General features: G+C 35.1%; 1 protein-coding gene across 11 annotated transcripts in view; it reads left to right on the forward strand.

Annotated features, from left to right (window-relative positions):
* Nucleotides 1–441: 441 nt before the first annotated feature.
* The window catches only part of LOC101891514 (uncharacterized), a 222485-nt gene continuing 199926 nt past the window's right edge, over nucleotides 442–23000 (forward strand). For all 11 annotated transcript variants that reach the window (XM_005178506.3, XM_020035086.2, XM_011292214.3 and 8 more), the window contains exon 1: nucleotides 442–973. The gene's annotated coding sequence lies outside the window, so the exon portion shown is untranslated. The remainder of the gene's footprint in view (nucleotides 974–23000) is intronic.

A 23000-nucleotide genomic window follows, 5' to 3' on the forward strand; every position in this document is an offset into this window, starting at 1 on the left:
ATTTTTTCTTCTACATTCTTGTAGATGCCATCCGCACTCGTTGTCAATGTTGATTTCTAATTAAAATCATTTTTACGTGGCTCTCTTGGCCTTTCTCTTTCTCTCTCTATTCGAATTGAGAATTTTTCACTTATTCCTGTTTATGTTTTGATTATCTGTTTACCCCTCGGTTTCGGTTTGTTTGCTTTCTAGTGATACAATGCGGCACTATGACGGCACATGTTTGCCAAGGAATATCCCAAAACAAAATATTTCCTCCCAACATTTGTTGGGAGAAACAGACGGCCGAAAGCTCAAAGCTCTTCACTTGAACGATGCAAAAGCTTTGAAGGGTATTTTATTCGGACTGATTCCGAAAAAGCCTTCAAATTTGCAGCAAAAATTTACCAAAAATGCGTACTGCACTGTATGAAAAGAAAAACTTGGTCATTTTTCTTTTCAGTTCGGGACGGGTTTGCAATTCAACAACACTTCAAAACGGATAAACCAACAAATCGAAAAACGAAACAGAGGAGAAGAAGAAAAAATATAAAAAAGAATTATTATATATGTTGAGCAGCATATAGCATATATATTTTAAAAATTCAACTGATTTCTATACTAGAATCAGTAAGGGCAAAGAAAATTATTATTTATTGTTAAAAATCGAAAAAAAACGAAGCGAAAAGGGAAGACAATACTTCCAACGGAAATCGAAGAAAGAAGTTGCAAATTTCGAATAAGGAAGCCAACAACAAATTATATTTGAAAATATCAAGTGAAAAAAGTGTTTCAAAAATATACTAGAAAAATACAAAGGGAGAAGAAGCAAGCTATTCGAATGCCAAGCTTCGGGCGGTTATGTAAAGTGTGTGAAAAGTACGAACTCCCTAACTGAAAGTGAAAAGGAACAACTCCACGAGCAGAAACATCGTCGTCCCTGTGGTCACCACCTTGCCTAAAATTACTGGCAACGGACATCGAATCTGAAAAAGTAATGCTAATAAGTTTTATGAATATTTAATTTCAAATTAGAAATAATTGAATATATGTTTTTTTTTTCTTTCGTACAAGTGTTGTGCATTTTTTTTGTGTTCTTTCTTATTTTTGTGTGTGTTTTTTTTTTGCTAAACTTTTATTGTAAAAAGGCTAAAAATAATTTGTGAGAGATATGTGTGCCAAGGCTCTAATTAAAAATAATATTAAGTGAAATTTTAGCAACTTGATTGGTGAGAATGAGAAAAGGTTTTTGAAAATCTGAAAAGCAACTAAAATGTTTGAGCAAAAATTGCTCGCAAAAAGGTAACAAACTTGAAAGGACTTCCAAAACAGAGTATGATTCATTGTAGTGAAATACAAAAAAAGTGGAGTAGTTTGCGTTGTTTTTACTTCTCGTCTGTTTAGCTTTTTCTTAGTTTTCTGCTTTTAGTCACAAAAAAAGAAAAAAAAAAACAGTTTCGAGTTCTAACAAGTCGCGTGTTGTTTTTGCTGGTATTTTTCGATTGTGTTGACACCGCCACCAACCGACGACAACACCAATACATCAACGTCTTCAATGTTTTGAATTGCCACTTTACGGCATTAAAATGTGTAACCGTGTGACACGTTTTCTCAGATTTCCCAAAGCCTACGTGGTTTGTTGTTGTTTCGGTGGTTTTCGTGTAGACTGGAGACCCTCAAGGAAGTGGGCCAAATTTTAATAATAAATTAAAGGGGTCTTTTCCCTACCATTCATTTGAATTGGTGTGCAGTTTAACTTTTCCGTGTTTCCACGTGCATGTATGTGTGAGTTAGTCAGTTGGTTGGTTGGTTATAGGGAATAAGCGGTATCAAGGTTTCCCTGTTGCGACCCATATTACATTTGTTTGTAGAAAATTACGAATTGCACGCAAAACCATACGTTACACACCGACACATATTTACTACAGGAGTTCTAAATTCCACATACATACGTATGGATATTTGAGGTGTGTGGGTATTGTATACAAATATCTGTGAGGTTGAGTGTTTGTTTTTATTTTATTTTAACCACACAAATATCCCCAGACATGCCAATGCACACAACAATGTTCTTGCATAGCTGAACTACAAAAATGTCTTTACATTAGTCTGCCCTCCCCCCATTTACCTGCCTATCACTCGTCCTTAGCCCCGCTACGTTGCAAAAGTCCCATTAACATGACATGCAACAAACCACAACATGAATGAAGCTAGCAAGATCTATAAATGTGTACTAGCAGCGCCTGGTATTGTGACAGTGAATGAACTACGAAACCGAACGACCGCCAACCGAAGACGCCACGAAGCTTAACATTGGGTGAGTGTGTCCCTTTACAGAGCAAATCTATGCCACTGCACACTTGACTCTTAATTTTATTCTTAACGACCGCACAATGTGCACCGACCGACACAACTTGTATTATGTTAAGTGGATACCGAGCAAACACCTCCTCCCAACCCCGTATTTCGACCACATTTGTATGGTAACAGTGGCACAGACACGGCGTGATAATCAGCGATGCGATCGCAGGTGTCGGTTTTTGCTTATTTTCTGTTATTCACACACACACACATATATGTATATAGTTGCACAAATATATGTAGTTGACACGAACAATTTGGCAACAACAATTTGTAGGGGAAACAAATTAAAAATCTGCCTGAAATCTCTAGAAGCAGCAACAACATAAATTGAAATCTGGGTAAACTAAGTGGCATGAAAATTTGTAATGCCAAACAATTAAGATATCTAACGAAATTGGCGCCAAAAGAACATGCCATAGGGTTAAATTATTACACGCTAATGAAAAAAGTGCTTAGGAACGTTCCGGGATGTCGGGAACAGCGTGGCAAATACAGTCCGATGGACGACATTTCAGATACACTTATAGAAACAAGTAGACTTGGTTTGACTTTCCCTTTGAATTGGCATTTTCAAATTTCCGTAGGTTGGTTGAAACCTCCCTTATAGAGTGAAGTTTAAAAGAGACAGCAACAAATTTTCATCAATAGATAGAGGATACATTTACTATACCCTACACCACAAGGTGATCACGGTACTATGTCTTTGTGCATTTGTTTGTAACAGGCAAAAGCAAACGAGATAGATTTATAGTTCTTTTTGATGATCTGCATAGAAACACACTATGAATCGATTTATGCATGTCCGTCCGTCAGCTTGTCCATGCATTTTTGTAAACAAAGTACAGGTTGCATTTATTGTCCGATCCAGATAACATTTTGCACAAGATATTTGTTTGACCCAAGGACGAATCCTATAGAAATTGAAAATAATCGGAAAAAAATAGATATAGACCCAATATATATCTTCATCCGATTTGCATTTTATTGTTTTATTGGCACATACGACCAAATTGAGATTGAGATAAAAAAAAAACTGCAACAAAGTCAAGCACCATAATTTTTACATTTTTTTAATTTTTTGAATGAAAGCAAAAAATGTTGGAAATAGCATCAAATTTTAGAATAAGTTTAGATTTTTCATTTTTGGCACGAATTATGGCCTTCAAACGCCCAATGAAACCGTCACAAGCTGGCCGCGGTGTTCTGGCCCATTCCCGGCGACGCGCTTGATTGAGGTGATCGACACTTTGGTATTTTTTAGTGTCATTCTTGCCTTTCAAAATACTCCAGGCACAATAGTCCAATGGAGTGTTATCCGGAGTTCTGGTGTTCTGGTTTGTTTACAAACTGCTGCCCAACGAATGTTTTCTCATAGGAAAAAACCAAAATCGGCAGTTCACCAATTTCGGCCAAGCGAAGCAACTCTTTAGCTCTTTTGAGTCTATTTTCTTTCTTTTGCGGTGTAAGTTCTTGCACTTTTTGGAATTTCAATGGCTTTACCCCGGGCTCATTTTTCAATATTTGCCGAATGGAATACTGCGATATGTTCAGCTCACGAGCCATTTTTCGGCCACTGCGACGCGGGTTAGGATCAAGTCGCTTCTTTATTTTTCGAACCATTTCTGCCGATGTTGCTGTTTTCTATCGTCCACTTCCTTGACGTCGGGCTACGCTACCAGTACCACGGTAACGAGCGATGGTACGAGAAACAAAAGATTTATTCACATTTAAATGCTGGAGTGCTCTAACGATAGCCACTTGTGGTTTTTCAGTCAAATATAAAGAAATCAAGCTATCACGCTTGAATTCCATCACGAATAACTTTTTTCTAGAAAATTCACACCAAAATGCTTTTGTATGCTTGTAAACAATACAATGAGCTGTCACTAGAATAATTTTAACAGCTGTCGGACGAGTGGCTTAGAAATGACAGCTGACTGAAGTTGGTTGCACTTTTTTTTTAATTTCACCCTATATGTAAATATCACCATGCTGAAGGGTATTTGGTATTATTCGCCTCATGATTCAGAACACAGAGTTCGGCTTCATGCTTTCCAATATTGGTATTGAAGGTTGTGTATCATTCCCACATTAGGTATAACTCTCATATACATCTATTACCTGACACTCATCATTGTGCATGTTTCTGCCATATTTCAGGTTTTTGAAATCTATTTCGAAAATAATTATATAATATTGGTTCACCGACGTACAGTGTCACGACCGTTGTCAAAAATAGTCAAAACCAAGTGCCTCGTTGTACTAATTTTTGATGGGAATTGATAACAAATAAATCAGTTAGAAGACATGGTCCATTTACGAACATAACCTACCTATTGACAAAATACACTTGTGTGCAAAATTTTGGACTTCTATCTCAATATTTTCGAAAGATAGCGTGATTAAAACAGACATGCAGACGGACAGACGGACATCGCCACATCGACTTAATTGGCTATTTTTGTCTAAAATAATATATTATTGATAATATTGATCATAATCAATTTTTTAAATATTTAAAACATCGGTCTCTTCAAATGTTATAAGCAAGCTTTCGTGGGATGTAGTAAGCCTGGCTCCATTAAATTGTCGCTCACGTATTTTGCTTATACGGAAAGCTTAGTCAGAAAACACACCGATGAATTGTTGAACTTGTATGATCGACTTTGGCAGTATTTGTTAAAAACTTTAAATATTATAAAAGGTCGGTAATGTTAAATGATGTACTAAACTTTGAACCTACATAGACAATTTTTTTAAAGGAATTTGCATATATTATGAGTTTCAAGTACCAAATTTGAAACAGTTATGTTGAAAATGTGGAAAAAGTCATGAACATTTCCGATATCGGACGATTCCGTTATATGGGGGATATAGGAAAACGTGGAGGTATATTGGCAGTGTTTCGTTATTGCACATGAACCCCATTACAGAATATAAATATAGAATTTTAAACGAATCCATTAGAAAGGGTGGTTAAAATCGAAATAAACCCAAATATCGGGAGGTACCGTTATCTGGGGGCTATAGAAAATGGTGAGCCTATGTAGTCAATTGTTTGCTACAGTGGTTGGTATCTATTGTGAACATCAATAATCAAATTTGAAAAATGTGGCTTTAATCTTCACAATACTGAATACCTGGAGGTACCATCATATGGGGACTATAGGGAAAGGTGGATATTTCAAGACAATGTTTTGCCACTCTCAATATCGAATAGGAAACAATTCCATTAGCAAATGTCGCTTAAATTGACAAAATACCGGAGTTCGGGGTTTTCCCATTATTTTGTCCTCGAGATAATAGCCAATAATAAGTTCTTGTACTAAAATTCATCTGGTGACTGCTCATATTTTTGGCCAACTTTAATATGTTCTGCCGTAGGAAGTGGTACCCACCTCCATGATATATACATAGTCAAAAGAGTACCTACAGGTCCCGGCATATAATAATTTATTTTATAACTAGTGCTTATTTCGTAAACACATTTCTGATTTTAAGACAACAGTTTTTCCTTCCACTGAACGAATATGGTTGTATGTACGTTTGAATGTTGTTGGTAATGTTGCAGAATTGTGCGAAAATTAAGTATAAATTTTGGACGAAAAGAAGCACCCTTAACTTCGTCTGTAAACAAGCAAAAGTGTCGCATTTGCGGCAAAGACGAGTCAAGTTGGTGATTGGTGCGGATTTTGGTCCAGAGGCAGAATTGGGCCACTTTTCTTCAAAATGTGCAAGGAATGGGCATTACGTTATCGGATCGTTTTGAACAAATTTTCACAAAAATTGAATAGGATGATATTGTCAACACTTGGTTTCAATAGGACGGCACTATGTGCCACACTGCCGAGGCAACACTCGATATTTTGTGTCCTGTTTATGGAGATTGATGCTGTCAAAGATAAGTGTTACGCCGACAAGCCAGAGACAATTGACGTCAATTGTCAACAACAATGTAAAGTCATTGGTGAAATACAGCTGCACATAATTGATAATGTGTTTAAAAATGTGGATCGTTTAGGCTCCTGCATAGCTGTCCGGAAGAATTGTATTTTTAAATAAAAAACTATGAATACATTTGGAATGAATTTTGAAATTTTCAAAAAACAAAACAAAAAAAATTCGTTGAAAAATTCTGTTAGAATAATGAAAATACCGAATATGGGGATTTAAAGTTATATTGGGGTCTATATGAAGACGTGGATCTGCATGGGTAAGTTTCGTCATAGGCCATTACAATATACAAATACGAAACTTGAACAAAAAAAATCATATGAATAATGTTGCAAAAATATCAAAATACCGAATATATGGTGGTACCGTTTTATGGGGCTATATGAAGACATGGACCTAAATAACTAATTTTTAATACCAAAAGTCCTGCAGACCAAACACATATCTGGGTAAAACTTTATCAGCCCACATCAATTCGTTCGGAAGCTAGAGTGATTCTCACAGACGGACAGGCAGACAGACGAACCGACATCATTAAATAGACATAAAATTTTATAGAACAGTGTTGGCATGTTTGTTCGGGATGCCGTTGTATTTAATTATTGTTTTTATAAAAACAATATAACAACAAATTTACAAAACAATATTATTGTTGTTTTTATAAAACCAACGTTTGTTTATTAGTGGAGAAAGATGGTAAAGTTTACCAGGGTGTAAGGCAGGGAATACCTAGATGTCATATAGAGACAACAATCTTCATCGGTCCCCTTGTTTTTTGCCTGGGATATTCTCCCCAGGAGTTATTTTTCAAATAACTCCTATGACAAATTGAATGCTGATCAAGAATATATTCTTACGATCTCGATCTCGCCACTTGGGTAAAAAATGTTTTTTGTCATAGAAGTTATTTTTAAAATAACTTCTGTGGAGAATATCCCAGACAAAAAACTAGGGAACTGATGAGGATTGGTGGCTCTTTCCGAAACCTATGTATTCCCTGCCTTATCCCCTGGTAAACATTTCCATCGTTCTCCACTAATAAACAAACGTTGTTTTTATAAAAACAACAATAAAGGGATTAAGCCTGATCATTTTGCAAAAACAAAATACTATGGTATCCTTAACAAACAAGCCAAAGACTGTTCTGAAAACGTGAACCTATATGGATAATGTTATGGCACAGGAAATGGAATACCGACTTTTAAACAATTCCGGTTGAAAATGTAATTTAAATTCCTAAAATACCGAATGTGGGATGGTACAGTTTAGCGTGATTAAAACAGGCATGCAGACAGACAGACGGACATCGCTTACGCTGTCAAGAATACATATACTTTGTTGGGTTTAACATCAGTATTTCGAGTATGATGGAAGGTATTAAGTATTAAATAAGAAAATTGTATATGTAACTTTTTTTTCCTCTATTGCAAAGAAGAGCCGCAAATTTTTAAGTTATTGGTAGATTGATCACAATTCAGTAAACTTTAGGGACCCCTGGTTTACATCATTTATTCCACACGTAAAATGGTACTGCAACGGAAACGTGTAATTAATTACGGAATGTATCTTTGTCACCCCTATTAATCATCCAAAGGTGTCCTGAGGACACAATCTTCTTATTTTGGATCTAAAAGTACGAGTTAAGTTTTACTCTTTTACTTTCACTTTGAATTTAAAATATATCATTTCTTTAATTTTTAGTTTAGGCTAGGTTGAAAATAGATATCATTAGGAATGCTTCCACAATTAAATATTTATATTATTATACTACTTAAATTTACAAATTATTTGTAGCTTTTGTACAATAACATGTACATATAAAATAACAATACGTTTCGTACGTATTGCCAAGACAACGAGAAAATGTGTTCATTTTCCCTTAAGGAAATTAATGTTCTGCTACGGTAGGTTTGACTTTATTGATGTCCTTACCTTGTTTTAACATTCATTTCGAAATGAATATTTTATTCATGACTGCAAATGGTAGATAACAGTAATGCGTGTTTCTCATATGCCGGACGTGAGACCGAATTGGTAAAATGTGAGTAACTATTTAAACGCCAATACAATTTTGAATAGTAATTTTATCCACATTCAAAAGTGTGTTTGTAGGTATATTCGACGGCATTTTTTATTTATAAGAGAGCTATGCAGGGTTTGATGATAGTCTAATTCCAGAATAACTCGTTGCTTTCTAGTTAGGAGAGTTTGTGTCTGCTCTCTTCACTGAGACTATTTTTACCAAACAGTGTATATCGACTCTTTCATTTTACGCATAGCAATGTAAAGACAAGCTTTTGAGAGAATAGATGGTTTCAATTAAAGATTGAAATGAAAATTATAACTTTAAAATCGACAGTCTGTTTGTGAATTCCTAACAAATGAATTTAGACAATTCAGAAAAAAAGGATCTATCAAAAACGTCGGTGAGTCCAAATTCGAATGCTACATGTAGCATAAGATCCAAAACAAATGCTGACAGGACTTGTAACATTTTTAACAGTTGTGGAACATGACCGGACCTATTATTCATCAGCTTTCCTTGACAAAGATATGTTTGTAATGGGAATTCATGCAATTCTCATCACAATAAACATAAATACTGAATGAGCATTACAAGTTCAGAGCGGTTTAAATTTGAAATAGGATGTCGGTAATAGTTACATCTTAACTTTATCGAACGATATTTTGGAATGGAAATCAAGTATGAAACATTACGGCGATATCATTATATGAAATATTGGCAATGTACAGACAGGGTTTTTTTCAATTTCAAAAAGATGTCTGTCCGTCCGTCTGTGGAAATCACTCTAGCTTCCGAACGAATTGAAGTAGCTTGATAAAATTTTAATCAAAGGTGTGTTTCGCTTGCAGAACTTTTGGTATTGAAAATGGGCTTTGTAGGTCCACATTTAGTTATAACCCCCATATAACTGAACCTACCTATATTTGATATTTTCATGATTTTAGCGACATTGTTCACCGGAATCGTTTCAAATTTCGTAATGATAGTTCGTTGGCTATGCATGTCCACGCCTTGGTATGGCCCGCATATATTTTTATGATTTTAGACACATTATCATTACCGGTTCTGTTTGAAATTTCGTATTTGAAGTTTAAAATGAGTTCTACAGTCTATGACAGTAAATTGTCTATTCAGGTCCAGGTCTTCGTATAGCCCTTTAATATCGGTACCTCCCTACATCCGATATTTTTATGATTTCCGGATTTGTTTCAAAATTTGTACATATTTGCACTTCGTAATAAGTAGTACAGCCTGTGACCGAATATTGCCTAGGCAGGTCCACATCTTCGTATAGACCCTAAAATAACGGTAACTCCCTTTATTCGGTATTTTTAAGATTTTAACAGAATTGTTAACGGATTCTTTTTTTTTATTTATTAATTTTATTTTATTATTCTTTTTTAAAAAAATTGAAAAAAAAAACTTTTAAATTTGTTCTATATGGTGGAGGGTGTTCAAAGTTTGGAATTAATATTGATGCACCCACATCAGTCCCAATGAGACGAATTCTGCATTACTGAATTGAGCTGAACTAAACAATTTTTTATACCCTGCAACACTATGTGTTGGGGGTATTATAAGTTTAATTGGGCCAAAAACAATGTAACACTTCGAAATAATGGTTACCAACACAGGAAACCATATATGGATCTTCCTATCTCGCCAGGCTGAGTCGAACTAGCTATGTATGTCCGTCTGTCCATGTTAATTTGTAATCACGCAACAGGTCGCAATTTCCTCACGAAACTAAAAATGGAGGTGGGGTTAGGGTCAGAATAGAAACCTATTGTTTTTGGAGATGATTGCAAAATATTTAGGGGTTGAAATTGACCAAAAACCGATTCTGATTTTGCAGTTTCTCTATAGGCCACAATTATGAACCAATCGACGAAAATTTGCATAGAGTTAGAAAATTAGTACGAAGATTTCCATTAAACCGCGAATATTTTTAATCCCGGCCAAATCACAAATACATTAAAAAGTCACTTCCGACCATTAGATCATTAGCTAAGATATCGGATATGTAGCAAAATAGGTACAATATATATGTAAAAGATATAGGTCTTAGTTATTCTCCTTTTATGTCAAGAACCGCTGGACAGATTTTCACAATTCTCATCGATTCGGAATGGTCTCTTGCCAGAAAAGGGTAAGAAGAAAGACGCGTAAATTAATGACAATAAAAAATGAATATTTTTTGTTACATTTTTTCAATTTTTGTCATATTTTTTATCGCATGCCATTTTTTTACAATTTTGAATTGTACACTTTCTAAAGTTTTTGAGGGTATTATATACAGGTCGCAATTATCGTGTGATGCTCAAGAAACTTTTCATGAGGTTAGCGTTAGGGTCAGAATTGAAGCCTATTGATTTGAAGATGTATATTTAGGGGTTCAAATGGACCTAAAAATGAGTTAATTGCATGAGTTAAGTACAGAGAAGAAGTCTAGCATTTTGGATGACCATTGGATTTAGCTGTAAAATGGACCACAACTTTCGTGGGAAATTATTTTGAATACTTACCTAAATATTCAGGAAATCGCCCTGGTCAAAAAGCTACGGATAGGGTTCTATAACACCATATCACAAGGAAATCTTCCAAAATGGGTTTGGACTTAAGGGACTTTTCAACATATTGTAGCGTTGTAGGGTATCATATGGTCGGTCCCGCACGACCATAGCCATAGCTTACTTGTTTTAGATTCGTTTTTCTTTACAACCCTTGTCGTTTGGAGCAGGGATACTTATGATAAGAACTACGTTGTTATTGAGGATTCTTTTATAGCAATTAACAATATGGTTTTCATAAATAACATAGTACCACATCTCAAGCGGATCATATCCATCACATATAAGTTGGTGTCTCAACAAGAATGGGACGTGTTGTACAACAGAGTTGGTAGCTCATGGCACAACCAGAGCCAAATTTAAAACGTCGGATAATTAGTAAATTCCCATACAGTGACGGCATGCAGGCTTTATAGTTGAAAACATAGGTGTATGAACACATTGAACATGCCGATTTTTTCAAAGGAAAGTGTATGAATATATCCTCTGCTAAAACAACGCCAAATGTTTAAGTGTCCGGAATATGCTATAAATTGAAAAGCAAGAATATAGTCCTTAGCATTTGGGGAGCAGACTTTTATAAAATGATAGGTCGGCCAGGATTTAGATATGCGACACGAGTGTGGTCCAAAAATGTTACTACATAGTGGATAAGTATTCAGGGTTATTCTTCATAACGTCGGTGGACAATCTACACGAGTTCATAAAATACGGGTGGGTAGAACTTCTCATCCCAGGTGTGTCCATACTGTTATCAGGGTCATCCATCTATTGCAGCTGATGAATGCTGGCTGCCTAACCAAATTAGGCTTGTTTTCGTCGAAAAACGTTCTAGATGGTGCAGCGTATTTGCAGAGGTCTGACCAATATTATTTAGAAGTTTTATCCAACTCAACTTTAATAACCTAAGCTACTCTATGGATGACGGTATTATGGCTATGTGTAGACAATATTCAATTGGAAACGATATAGACTTTTACTTCCTTTTGGAGATTTGCATAGAATAACATTCTGAGTCAATTCATGCATGTCCGTCCAACGGCCCATATTTTTAAAAGCAAATTATAGTAAATTTTCGTTTGCAAAGAAGCAGAATTCTCTTTTTTTTTCTTTGACTTAAGGATGAAACACCATAAAATTGGTGGCAAACGGTTCATATCGAATTTTGTATCCAACCAAATAAATTGGATTTTGTAATATATGACTGAACTAAGTGTAGAACAAAGTTAATGCAATTGGTAAAAATCGGTACAATATATGTTTCATACAATTTGATATTAAAGTCCTTAAAACCCGAAATCTGCGCTCTACAAAAATAATTTTCGGTACATGTTATCAAATTCTTTTTAGAAATACCTTGGTCAACATCTGTTCGGATTTATATGCAGCTGTCGATATGATGCAACTTAAGCACCAACCAAGATATGTTTGTCCAAATAAGGTAAATACCCCGAGTTAGGTTTTTAAAGAAAAAATATTGACCACGCCTCCTTTTACGCCCACTATTTCGATTTATCTAAAATCCTAATATTTCCCAAATAATAATCGGTTTGAAAATTATTACACGAGATACTGTTGACATTCCCTCCAACCCTAAGTATTTATTTGGGGGCTGAGGAACTGACTACGCCTGACTAATCAATTGTTTTCGTTGGTAAGAATCAGTTGAAAACGGCGGCAACGATTTGGATATATATTTTTTTTAAATGTTCGTCCTACCACGACTTAGGTTTTATGCAAAGAAAAAGTGACCACGCCCAATTTTACGCTCATTTTTTCGATTTACCTAAAATCCTAATATTTGCCAAAATCATAAATATATCTGTGTCACAGTTAGTATACGACGTAATCTTGACTTGGGGTCAGAGGAACTGGCCACACCTACTTCTTTAAATCTATATGTAAAAAAATTTAAATAAGTATAGCAAAACATCAGTTGATAACGGCTGGACCGATTTGACTCAAATTTTCTTTTGATTATTTGTAATTACAGTGGAAACGTTTTCATGAAAAAACATTTTGAGAAATGCCTCCGGAAAAGTCGCGGAACTGAAAAAATGTACTGTTCTATTTTGATATGGAATTTTTCAGAATGTCTTTTGAAATTGAAAATTCTTATTGGTTGCCATACCAACAATTTCAATTTTGATTAAGAAATACTTGTAAAAGCACCAAACATTTAAAATCTCAACTTTCTTTTAAATTGAGGCTATGCCTAATTGGGAACCAATAGTAAACAGTTATTGTCGGTATTGAAAACTTTAAATGTCAAATCACAGTTAATTTGGTAGAAATTGTAAGATAAACATGGAAAAGGACGGTGGTATTATTATACCTAAACGAAACGGATATATTCCAACTTCATAGGAATATTGTATAAAAGTTCAAAGATTAATTTAAATATTTCGCCTTTATTGCGATTTTAACGAACGGCCGCATACACAGACGGATATACACTAATTGACATAGAATATTACACTGGTAATATGGTCTTCAAAGTCTTCTAAAAGTTACGAATTCAAAACTTTAGATTTGGAAAATATTGCTTAACCCTTTATAACACTGATAATTGAGGTTTGAAAATTTAATTAAACATGATGATATAACGAATATAAATAAAGTGGTATTGGAGAATAGAAAATAAATCATTATGTGGAATTTTGTTTTAATTTTTTTACAAATGATTTATAACTTCAAAAATGCTTTTAAGCTCTTTGAAATACCTCAAATCGGCCAAATTAGAGTACATTTGGTCGACGAATATTAGATGATAATATTATATTAAAGCAAATATATACCTTTTGTAACATCAATCGTCCTAAGAATAATAGTAAAGCCTGTGCAAAGTTTGAAGACGCATATTAAATTTGGTGACCTCTATTGTAATTGCAAATGGCGAACGGAAAGGCTCAAGGACATAATTTAATCGACAAAGATTTCTACTCTTTAACATACTTTATGCGGTCCCTAACTGTTATAAACCGATGAAACTTTAGATTAAAATCATATTGCCAGGATTTCAATTTAGAAATAACTATCGATTCTGAGGTCTAAAATTCCAAAAAATTGGCTAGATGTGGAAATAATCCACCAATGAGAACTCAAAACATATTTTCGAATCGATTTGGCTTAAAATGTGTGTTTAGGATACTTTGAGGTTAGAGAACCATTTTATATGGGGCTATTATAAACAGTTGATGTATACTTTTTAATATAAGTGCTATATTATTTAAGTTTTTAACTCTCAAATTAAAACCTCTGAAAAATGGGATCAGGTTTTTTAAACACTATAAGTCGCTCGGTATGTGCGCCTGTATTGACATTTATACGGTGCGTATTTATTTCTATTTAGTCGAATCATCATTTATACTAAAAATTATGCCACTTATTTGAGCCAGATCTGTGAATTATTATGCCTAAAAACTATGCATTAAAGACAAAAACTACGGGCCGGCAACGCGGACTGGGCCAGCTAGTTCTCAATATTAATGGCTAGCTCTGTTAAATATGCATGTAGGGTATAATACAAAAGTACCCGCCCCAATTTTGCCAATTCCTTACTGGTTGATTTTGGCATTCAATACATAACTATATATTGACAGAAAAAGAGTCTATATAACTGCTACATATACTTGTTTCAAGATTAAAATTAATATATTTTTTTTTAAAGTTTTTACTGAATTTTTGCCCTTAGAAGTATCCTAGTTGTGTAGTTACTTGTCCCACTGTGTACCGTCTAATCCTTAATGTATGTGTAATCCAGGCTGTTAGATCCTTTCTTAAAGTTCCGAAACTCAAGCTAAAGAATGCCACTCCAGACAGCTTGTGCGTACATTCGCATATCAAATGTGTTCCATGTGGTGTGTCATCTCCGTTTTGATCGATTTCCGTTTGAACTACGTAAGTTGCCTATATTATAGCGTGCTATATGGGATGTTAGTAACGTTTTGAGTAGTCAAGGTTTTTGTCTCATCGGCATTTAAAGTTTTATTTTCTCGTACATCGCTTATACTTGTTTGGGACGAAAATTACTCTAACCAATACCCTACAACACACAGTGGTAAGGGTATTATGTCTTTGTGCATTTGTTTGTAACTATGCATGTCAATCCGTCTGACCGTACGTTCAGATTTGGTTATAGCTCCCATGTTGATCTCTTTTTTTACGGGAGCTCTACTAAATACACTTAGTGGTGTAGGGTATCATATAGTCGGCCTTTTCTTACTGGTTTAAAGCATACGTAAAGGTACGTGTTAAATGTCCCGGACTAAAACTGGAAAATAGTTCATTGTTAAATCAACTCGTTACTCACAATTTTTTATCTTTTCAAAAAATAAAATGTAATCTTCACTTACAAAGCGAACTTCGAAGACAACATTGAATTGGACGCTCTTAGTTTTAGTTTTTTATTTATTTTATTTGAAAACACTTTTCACGTCCTAATACTCGATTATATTGAGGTTATACAAGGCAACTTACATTAATTTGTAGAGATTTTCTTATAGCTACATTACAAGATTTTTATCAGTCTCAATAATGCACATTGATGACAACTCCTGCAAATTTGTTTTCACATGGAGAATCATCTCAATTTATTTCCTACCCTGATATCAAATTAATTTGAAAATGTGTAGATATACATTCGGAGAAATCGTATACTAAATTTTTATTTATTAAATTAATTATAAATATATTTTATAATAAATTATGTAGTTAGTTCGAACCAAAAAATATTTTCAAGTTCAAACGCGTCACTGTGTTTTGTGTCCATTCATTCACATGCAGTCGGTTGGTCGTGCGCTCGTTCGTTCGCTCGCTCGTTTCCCCTCATTTTTTATGGATTTCAATGTTAAGGGTAAATGTTGCAAGAAATAAGCAGCACAAATGTCTAAATAGATCTGGCAAAGAGATATGCAAGTTTGAGTGTCAGAGTTTCGCAAAGAAGAACATTCAAAATAGACACACACAGTGGCAATGGTCGCACCCATGCATGCGTTCTGTTTTTATTCCATCTATAGACCCACTAAAATAAACTAGAAATAAAAATAATACTTCCACGACCAAGAACCAGCACGGACCGACGATACGAAATTCGAACACCGACCAAGCCATGAGGAAACGACATAAAAATATACAAATAACAACAACAATAACAAGTAATAACAATAACATACAAAACGCTCAAGCACACTATTAAAAGCGTATAAAAATGGGACGCTAGCACACAACTTGAATGCGACGAACGACAAACATACATACATTTATTTATTTTAGTTCGTAGCACCGCAATTTTGACCGAAAATGTGTGTGCGAGAAGACCCAACAAGCACCACATGCACACACAAACGCTCTAAACAAGCAACAAAATCGAAAATATGTACATACATATGTATGTAGGTATGTAAGAATTTGTCGTGGCCAAGCCGATTGAACGATGGCACAGAGGAGGAACATTAGAAGAAATTGTTGTCATCGCTTTTCCCACCCTTCTGAAGATAGATTGACTTCAGTCCATTGCCGCCGGTGTTAAAAACGAGAGCCTGTCCATTTATTCGACCGTACGCTCGTTAAATGGTCCGTCCGCAATACAGTCTGTCGTCCACCTATAATTGTTTATATATTAACACATACCAAATGTATGAAATGAAATGTTTTGAGGCTGAGACAATGGTGCTTCTCCCTCTCAGTACCGCCACACGACATGCCCAACAAATAATGACAACAATGTACACAAAAAAAAATGAAGAGAAAAGAAAAAAAAAACAGGGAATATTATATTATTTCCCATAAATAAAATATTAACACTAATGGTTGCTGGCGAACAAATCAGTTCGGCACACTAAGTTATATGCGATTAGTTAATACAAGAAACTAAGCAGTAAGGCAGGGTAAGTTTTTTTTCATACCCTAGCGCGTATTATAGAATAGTGTATATTTGTGCATAAGTTTGCAAGAGGTGCTAGGAGACAAATTGGACCTAAAGAAACAATGTCTGAGTCTATTTATGCGTGTCCGTCTGCCTGCCCTAGGTTCATACATATACAATTGATACATTTCATTTTTAAAACAAGAATTTAAGCGGGAAATTGGTTCGGGTTTATGGACTGTTTCGGTATGATAATTCCAAAGATTTTTTTGAATTTTATTTATTTGAAATACTAAACAATTACTTATGGATATTGCTGTTGTTCCTTTCGCATTTGCTTTTAAATCTTCACATAGAAACAGGCCGTTAGGTTCCATATACATTTTTCATCCGGATTCGGATGTATCGATGTATATCATTGGAATGGGTTAGAGCTAGCAATCAAAAAATTTTTATGAGACTTTTTAGTCAAGAGTAACAATAAAAAAATTAGTGCACAGAATATATATTGAATTCGTAACAATTAATTGGTGCCATTTTCGTGAAATATATAACAACCATTTTAAAATTAATATCGGTACACATTTTCTGATTTTTTTATCAGTTTAAATATTGTAGTATCCCCTTAAGCAAGCGAAAAGAAAAATGGTATATTCTTAAGAATAGCATGCCCATATACCGGTATACACTCATTTTGGGTCTTTTTTTAGGTTACTCCTAAAATGTGCAATTGTTTTGGCTGTAGTTTTTGACATTTTGACTCCTAAGGTATAGAAACTCTTTTCTATGTAACTGTCGACAAGGTTTATATAAACCTATATTACAGATTTTAGGTATGACAGATATTAAGGTGCTCAGTTACGTACCCTGAAATTAATTTTAAAACCATTCTCTAGTTAGCTTGGTAAAAAAATATATCTTTATAAAATGTACAAAAATATGAGAAAGAAACTATTTCTGAGATGGTCTGGCCTGGCTCTGATGGTAAAAATATTTAGTATGGAGGTATATTAAGTTCGTCATTCAAATTGTAACTCATCGAAATAATCATTTTAGATCCAACAAAGTATATATATTCTGGATCAGCGTAAAATTCTAAGACAATTTAGCCGTCCGTCCATCCATCTGTTGTAATCACGCTACTGTCAAAACGAATTAAGATAGGAAGCTAAAATGTTGCACAGATCTGTCTTTTGTCTGCAGGCAGGTCAACTTTGAAGATGGGCTATATCGGTCCACCATATCGTACAACCACCATATAAGGGTACCCCGATATTCGGTATTGTGATGATTTTAGCTACATTTTTCACTGGAATTGTCTGAAATTATGCGCAAGGAGTTCTTTGTGAGTTTAGTTTACATCCTGAAAGAGAATTGTCTATAAAGGTCCATGATATCGTATAGCCCCCCATATAAGGGTACCCCCGATATACGGTATTTTGATGATTTTAGCCACATTTTTGAATCGAATATTCTGAAAATCCACATAAGGAGTTCTTTGTGAGTACTTTATCCCCTGGCAGAGAATTATCTATATAAGTCTACGATATCTTCTATCCCCCATATAACCGCCCCTCCCAATATTCGATGTGTTCGTGTGTTCCTTGTGAGTAGTTTATTCCCTAGAAGATAATTTATATCTATAAAAGAGGAAAATGTTTGTATGTTTGTAATTTATGGACTCGAAAACCGCTGAACAGAATTTCCTAAAAATTTCCATGTGTACCCAACATCGCCTAAAAGTAACATAGGGTATATACATTTTTGAAATTCCACTTGGAACTGGAGATATAGCATCAGAATCGGAGGTACCTCCAAAAATTTTGATTTTATATGCACATATCTATTAATCGATTACAGATACAATCTCCAAATTTGGAATGCGTAACGAAATTTGGAACAAAAATAAATTTGCCAAATTATATTGAAATCGGTTCAGATTTGGATATAGCTCCCATATATATTTTCCATAAATATTTTCGGCCGACCTCATGTATGTTATGCACCAAACACGACATGTATGTCCGATTCCAATGAAATTCAGTATGTGTGGCGGAATTTGGTTATAATAATAAATTTGACAAATTAATTAGAAATCTGTTATCGGCCGATTTCACACATTTGATGCACAAAACACTTTATATACCTCCAATTTCAATGAAATATGGATAGTTTGATGGAATTTGGTGTAAAACTAAATTTTTTCAAATGGTATTGAAATCGGTTCAGTAGCAACCTTATAACGGTTCTTCCCGATATTCGGTATTTTAATGATTTTAGCCACATTTTTCAATGGAATTGTCTTAAAATCCACAAAAGAAGTTCCTATAGGTCCACGATAACATAACGGTACCTCCGACATCTGGGATTTTCATGATTGCAGCCAAATTTTTAAATGGAATTGTTTCTTCCAAATGATTGAGGGTATAAAAAGTTTGGCCCGGCTGAACTTAGCTGATTTTTTACTTGTTGTATACTTGTATAATTCTTCTCGAAGTCATATCATGTACTGTACAGCAATGTTATTTAGTACGAGAGATAAAAATACCTTCTTCAAATTTGATGTAAATCGATTCCAAGTTGGATATTCTTCCCACATATTAGTTTCCCATACCAAAATACTCATTCAAAAAGGAATTATAGTTGGTAATCATAAGTATTCCCAATACTTCACATAAGAACCAAATATAAACGTTTATTTGTGCTATTAATCAAGATATGAAAAATATTGCTATATGTATGGAGGTATTTTTTAGGACTTGTCATAAACATTTTGATACAAGTACAGGGTTGCCCATATTCGACGGACCCATGACTCTTTGGGCCCATTCCAATCGACGAGGCTTGTCCGCAGGCGACATTCTTTGCGTCAATTGAATTTTGTACGGGAACAAATGCAAATCAATGCGAATAATCCGTTGTAAAGTGGACCGCGCCATGCCCAACTGCTGAGAACGGCGTTTTTGGGATGTTCTTGGGGACCTCTCAACACTGTCTCGTACGGCAGCGATATTCTCGGCCGATCGCCTTGGTCGACTTTTATATGGCCTCTTCGGATTAGAAAGAGCCTTAGCAGTCGAAAATTTTTCGTATAAACGCTTAATGGTGTTCTTAGAATGCGCACTTCTCACATTTTTTTTTACAATTGACTTCTTCTGTTGAATGTGAATTTCAACTATTTCAGAGCGCTCGCGTGGCGTGTATTGGTTCATGGTAAAAATCTGCTTGGACTGACGCTTCAAACGCGGTATGTCATTAAGCGATGTGACATCTCTGTCAAAAGTTATGGCGTTGCCAGATGGGTCCGTCGAATATGGGCAACCCTGTAGTTTTTACTTTTACTGTTGTGGAAAAGTGTAGTTGAATTCTTTTAAAATTTTTATTAAAAATTTGTTTAAGGTTATGGCTATTTTTGTGCACAGTTTACTTATTTGGCTCATATTCACATTTATTGTGCACCCAGGTCCAAATACCAAAACATAAAAGACAATTTTCTTAAAAATGATTGAAAATCGGTTTAGACTTAGACCAATCTCCCGTTATAGGTTTCATTCGCTTTGAACTTTTATATGAGCTTCACTACAAGATATAATATTAAACCAAAAATACCTTACCTTCTCTCTAATTTAATACACAATTTTAAATTTTAACCGCACTGAAGCACTGATGCGATAGATTCCCGATATTTACTCAAATAAATTTTTGAATCGAATTTGCATTATTCTTAGGACATGCAACCTGTTAAATTCTGCCACTTCTGTTGCATTTTTGCTAAGTGTTGCTAGGTGCACACTGTAAAAAAATATACACACATATGTCGTCGACATGAATTTAATTTGCATTGAAGAACCGTGTAAATATTTGTGTTTGTAGTATTATTGAAGCTTGCCAAGATAACATTATATGTACGAAGTACTACCTGCACATTCACATACGAATGCATCCACATTTTCATATTCATTTAAACGAATGCGATTTATTGTCACAATGGCAATGATTAAATCGAATACTTTATGGGACCATTGAATTTTTATTAGATCCTCTTACATGTGTTGTGCATTAAATGCCCAGATACATTCGTACCAAGTACGCCCTCTTTTGTTATCGCAAATAGTTGAGCTGCACATACTGTAAATGGCTGGCTGTCTGTCTGTTCTGTTGGTCGGCCTGTTTACCAGTTTCGCCCCCTCTATTTGTCAATGGCTGATGTGCATGTTTAGTTTGTGCATGTATTTATCGGTATACCGCAATTAGTCTACTTACAGACATACATTACGAATCAAAATGTTTTGACAACTGCATTTTGTGTGTTTCAACAACGAGGCTTTTCGGTATATCGTCGGGTGCACGCTAGAGTGTTCCATAAAACATTTGGTGGTTTGGAAAAAAAAATTAAAATTGAAGTTTATATCAGAGTGCACTACATAAGATGATCTTGTTCCCCGATCGAAAGTTGGATGTTTTAGAAAGAAACTAATTTGGAATATTGGTGGCAATCGATTATTGGGTTCAGATCATCAAATCGTGTCGTCCATTTACAGATAATTTGTCTCTCTGGCTGACCTATTTAAAGAACTTCGAAATATTGAGGCACTGGGTGTTAATATATCACATTGCTTTACCCTCCATTATAATATGGAGGGCATATAAGGTTTGTCATTCCGTTTGTAACACCTCGAAAAATACATTTTAGACCCCATCAAGTACATACAGGGTGAGATGAAATAACTGCAACCAATTTCAGACTGCGGTCATTTCTAAGCTGCTCGTCCGACAGCTGTTAAAAATCATTCCAGTGACAGCTCATTATATTGTTTACAAGCATACAAAAGCATTTTGGTGAGAATTTTCCAGAAAAAAAATTATTCGTGAGGGAATTCAAGCGTGATAGTGTGATTTCTTTATATTTGGCTGGAAAACCACAAGTGGCCCCGATAGAGGTAGCTTAGATCGACGTCAAGGAAGTGGACGGAAAAACAGCAACATCAGCAGAAATGGTACGAAAAGAAAAAAGCGACTTGATCGAAACCCGCGTCGCAGTGTCCGAAAAATGGGACGTGAGCTGAACATATCGCAATATTCCATTCGGAAAATATTGAAAAATGAGCTCGGGGTAAAGTTATTGAAATTCCAAAAGTGCAAGAAGTTACACCTCATCAGAATGAAAATGGACTTAAAAGAGCTAAAGAGTTGTTTCGCTTGGCCGAAAGTGGTGAAATGATCGTGTTTACTTGCCAAAGAGGTCAAATGAAAATGTGCACCTTCGGTTGGCCACCAGGACTCAAGCGCCGTCCGTGGGCCGCTATAACAGCCACTATAACAGCCGCCGGTCGCTCTCCGCTCGTATAAAAAATGCCGAATATTATCGTGAAAATATTCTGGAGGGCGTATTAAAGCCTTGGCCACGCAAACATTTTTGCCGCAGACCTTGGACATTCCACCATCGCGCTCAGCACGCGCCACCCAAGAATGATTACAAAATGAGGTTCCTTGCTTCATTTCCAGCGCACAATGACCACCAAAATCTCCGGATACCAATCCGTTGGACTATTGTGTCTGGAATATTTTGTTAAGCATGGTTGGCACTAAATTATTGAAAATGGGCCACCTTTTGGTCTGGAAAAATGTGGCAAGAGTCATCAAAATACCGAGATACCCCTATATGGGACCAACGAATGCTTCGTTCGAATTTATCTCTGATTTTGGATATTCAACCCCATTGGGCCTGCAGAGACTTACGTTATAGGTTGTTTTATATGGGCAATTTTTGTAGTTTTTATAGTGGATTAATCTTTACAAAACGTGGAACGACATGTCCCATTTTTATTACTAAACATACTAGGACTAAAAGAAATATCTGAGCAAAATTTCAGAGCGAGAGAATGCTTTTCTGAATTAATCTCCGTTCTTGGGGATCTGTGCTGTGTAGCTTTAAATCTGTCCTGAAAATTAAGTCCGAAGCAACGTTTTAGAAACAATATCAAACGTGTGATTTTTGGCAGCGTTCTTTGCACTCAATCTTAATTTATAATTTTAAAATAGAATATCCCCATCTCTTGGACACCAAACAAAAAATAAAAAAAAACTTTCACAAAAAATAGATGGAACATAATTTATTGAAATCTAGCATGAAGAAATTTGACACAGCAAGGCATACTACATAATTGAAATATCCTCTGCCAAAAAAGCTCAATTTTGGTTTATTGCAGACTTAGGTTTTATTAGGCCTGCCAACACTTTT

Source organism: Musca domestica, unplaced genomic scaffold (assembly GCF_030504385.1).
Source record: "Musca domestica strain aabys unplaced genomic scaffold, Musca_domestica.polishedcontigs.V.1.1 6, whole genome shotgun sequence".
NCBI classification, from domain to species: domain Eukaryota; kingdom Metazoa; phylum Arthropoda; class Insecta; order Diptera; family Muscidae; genus Musca; species Musca domestica.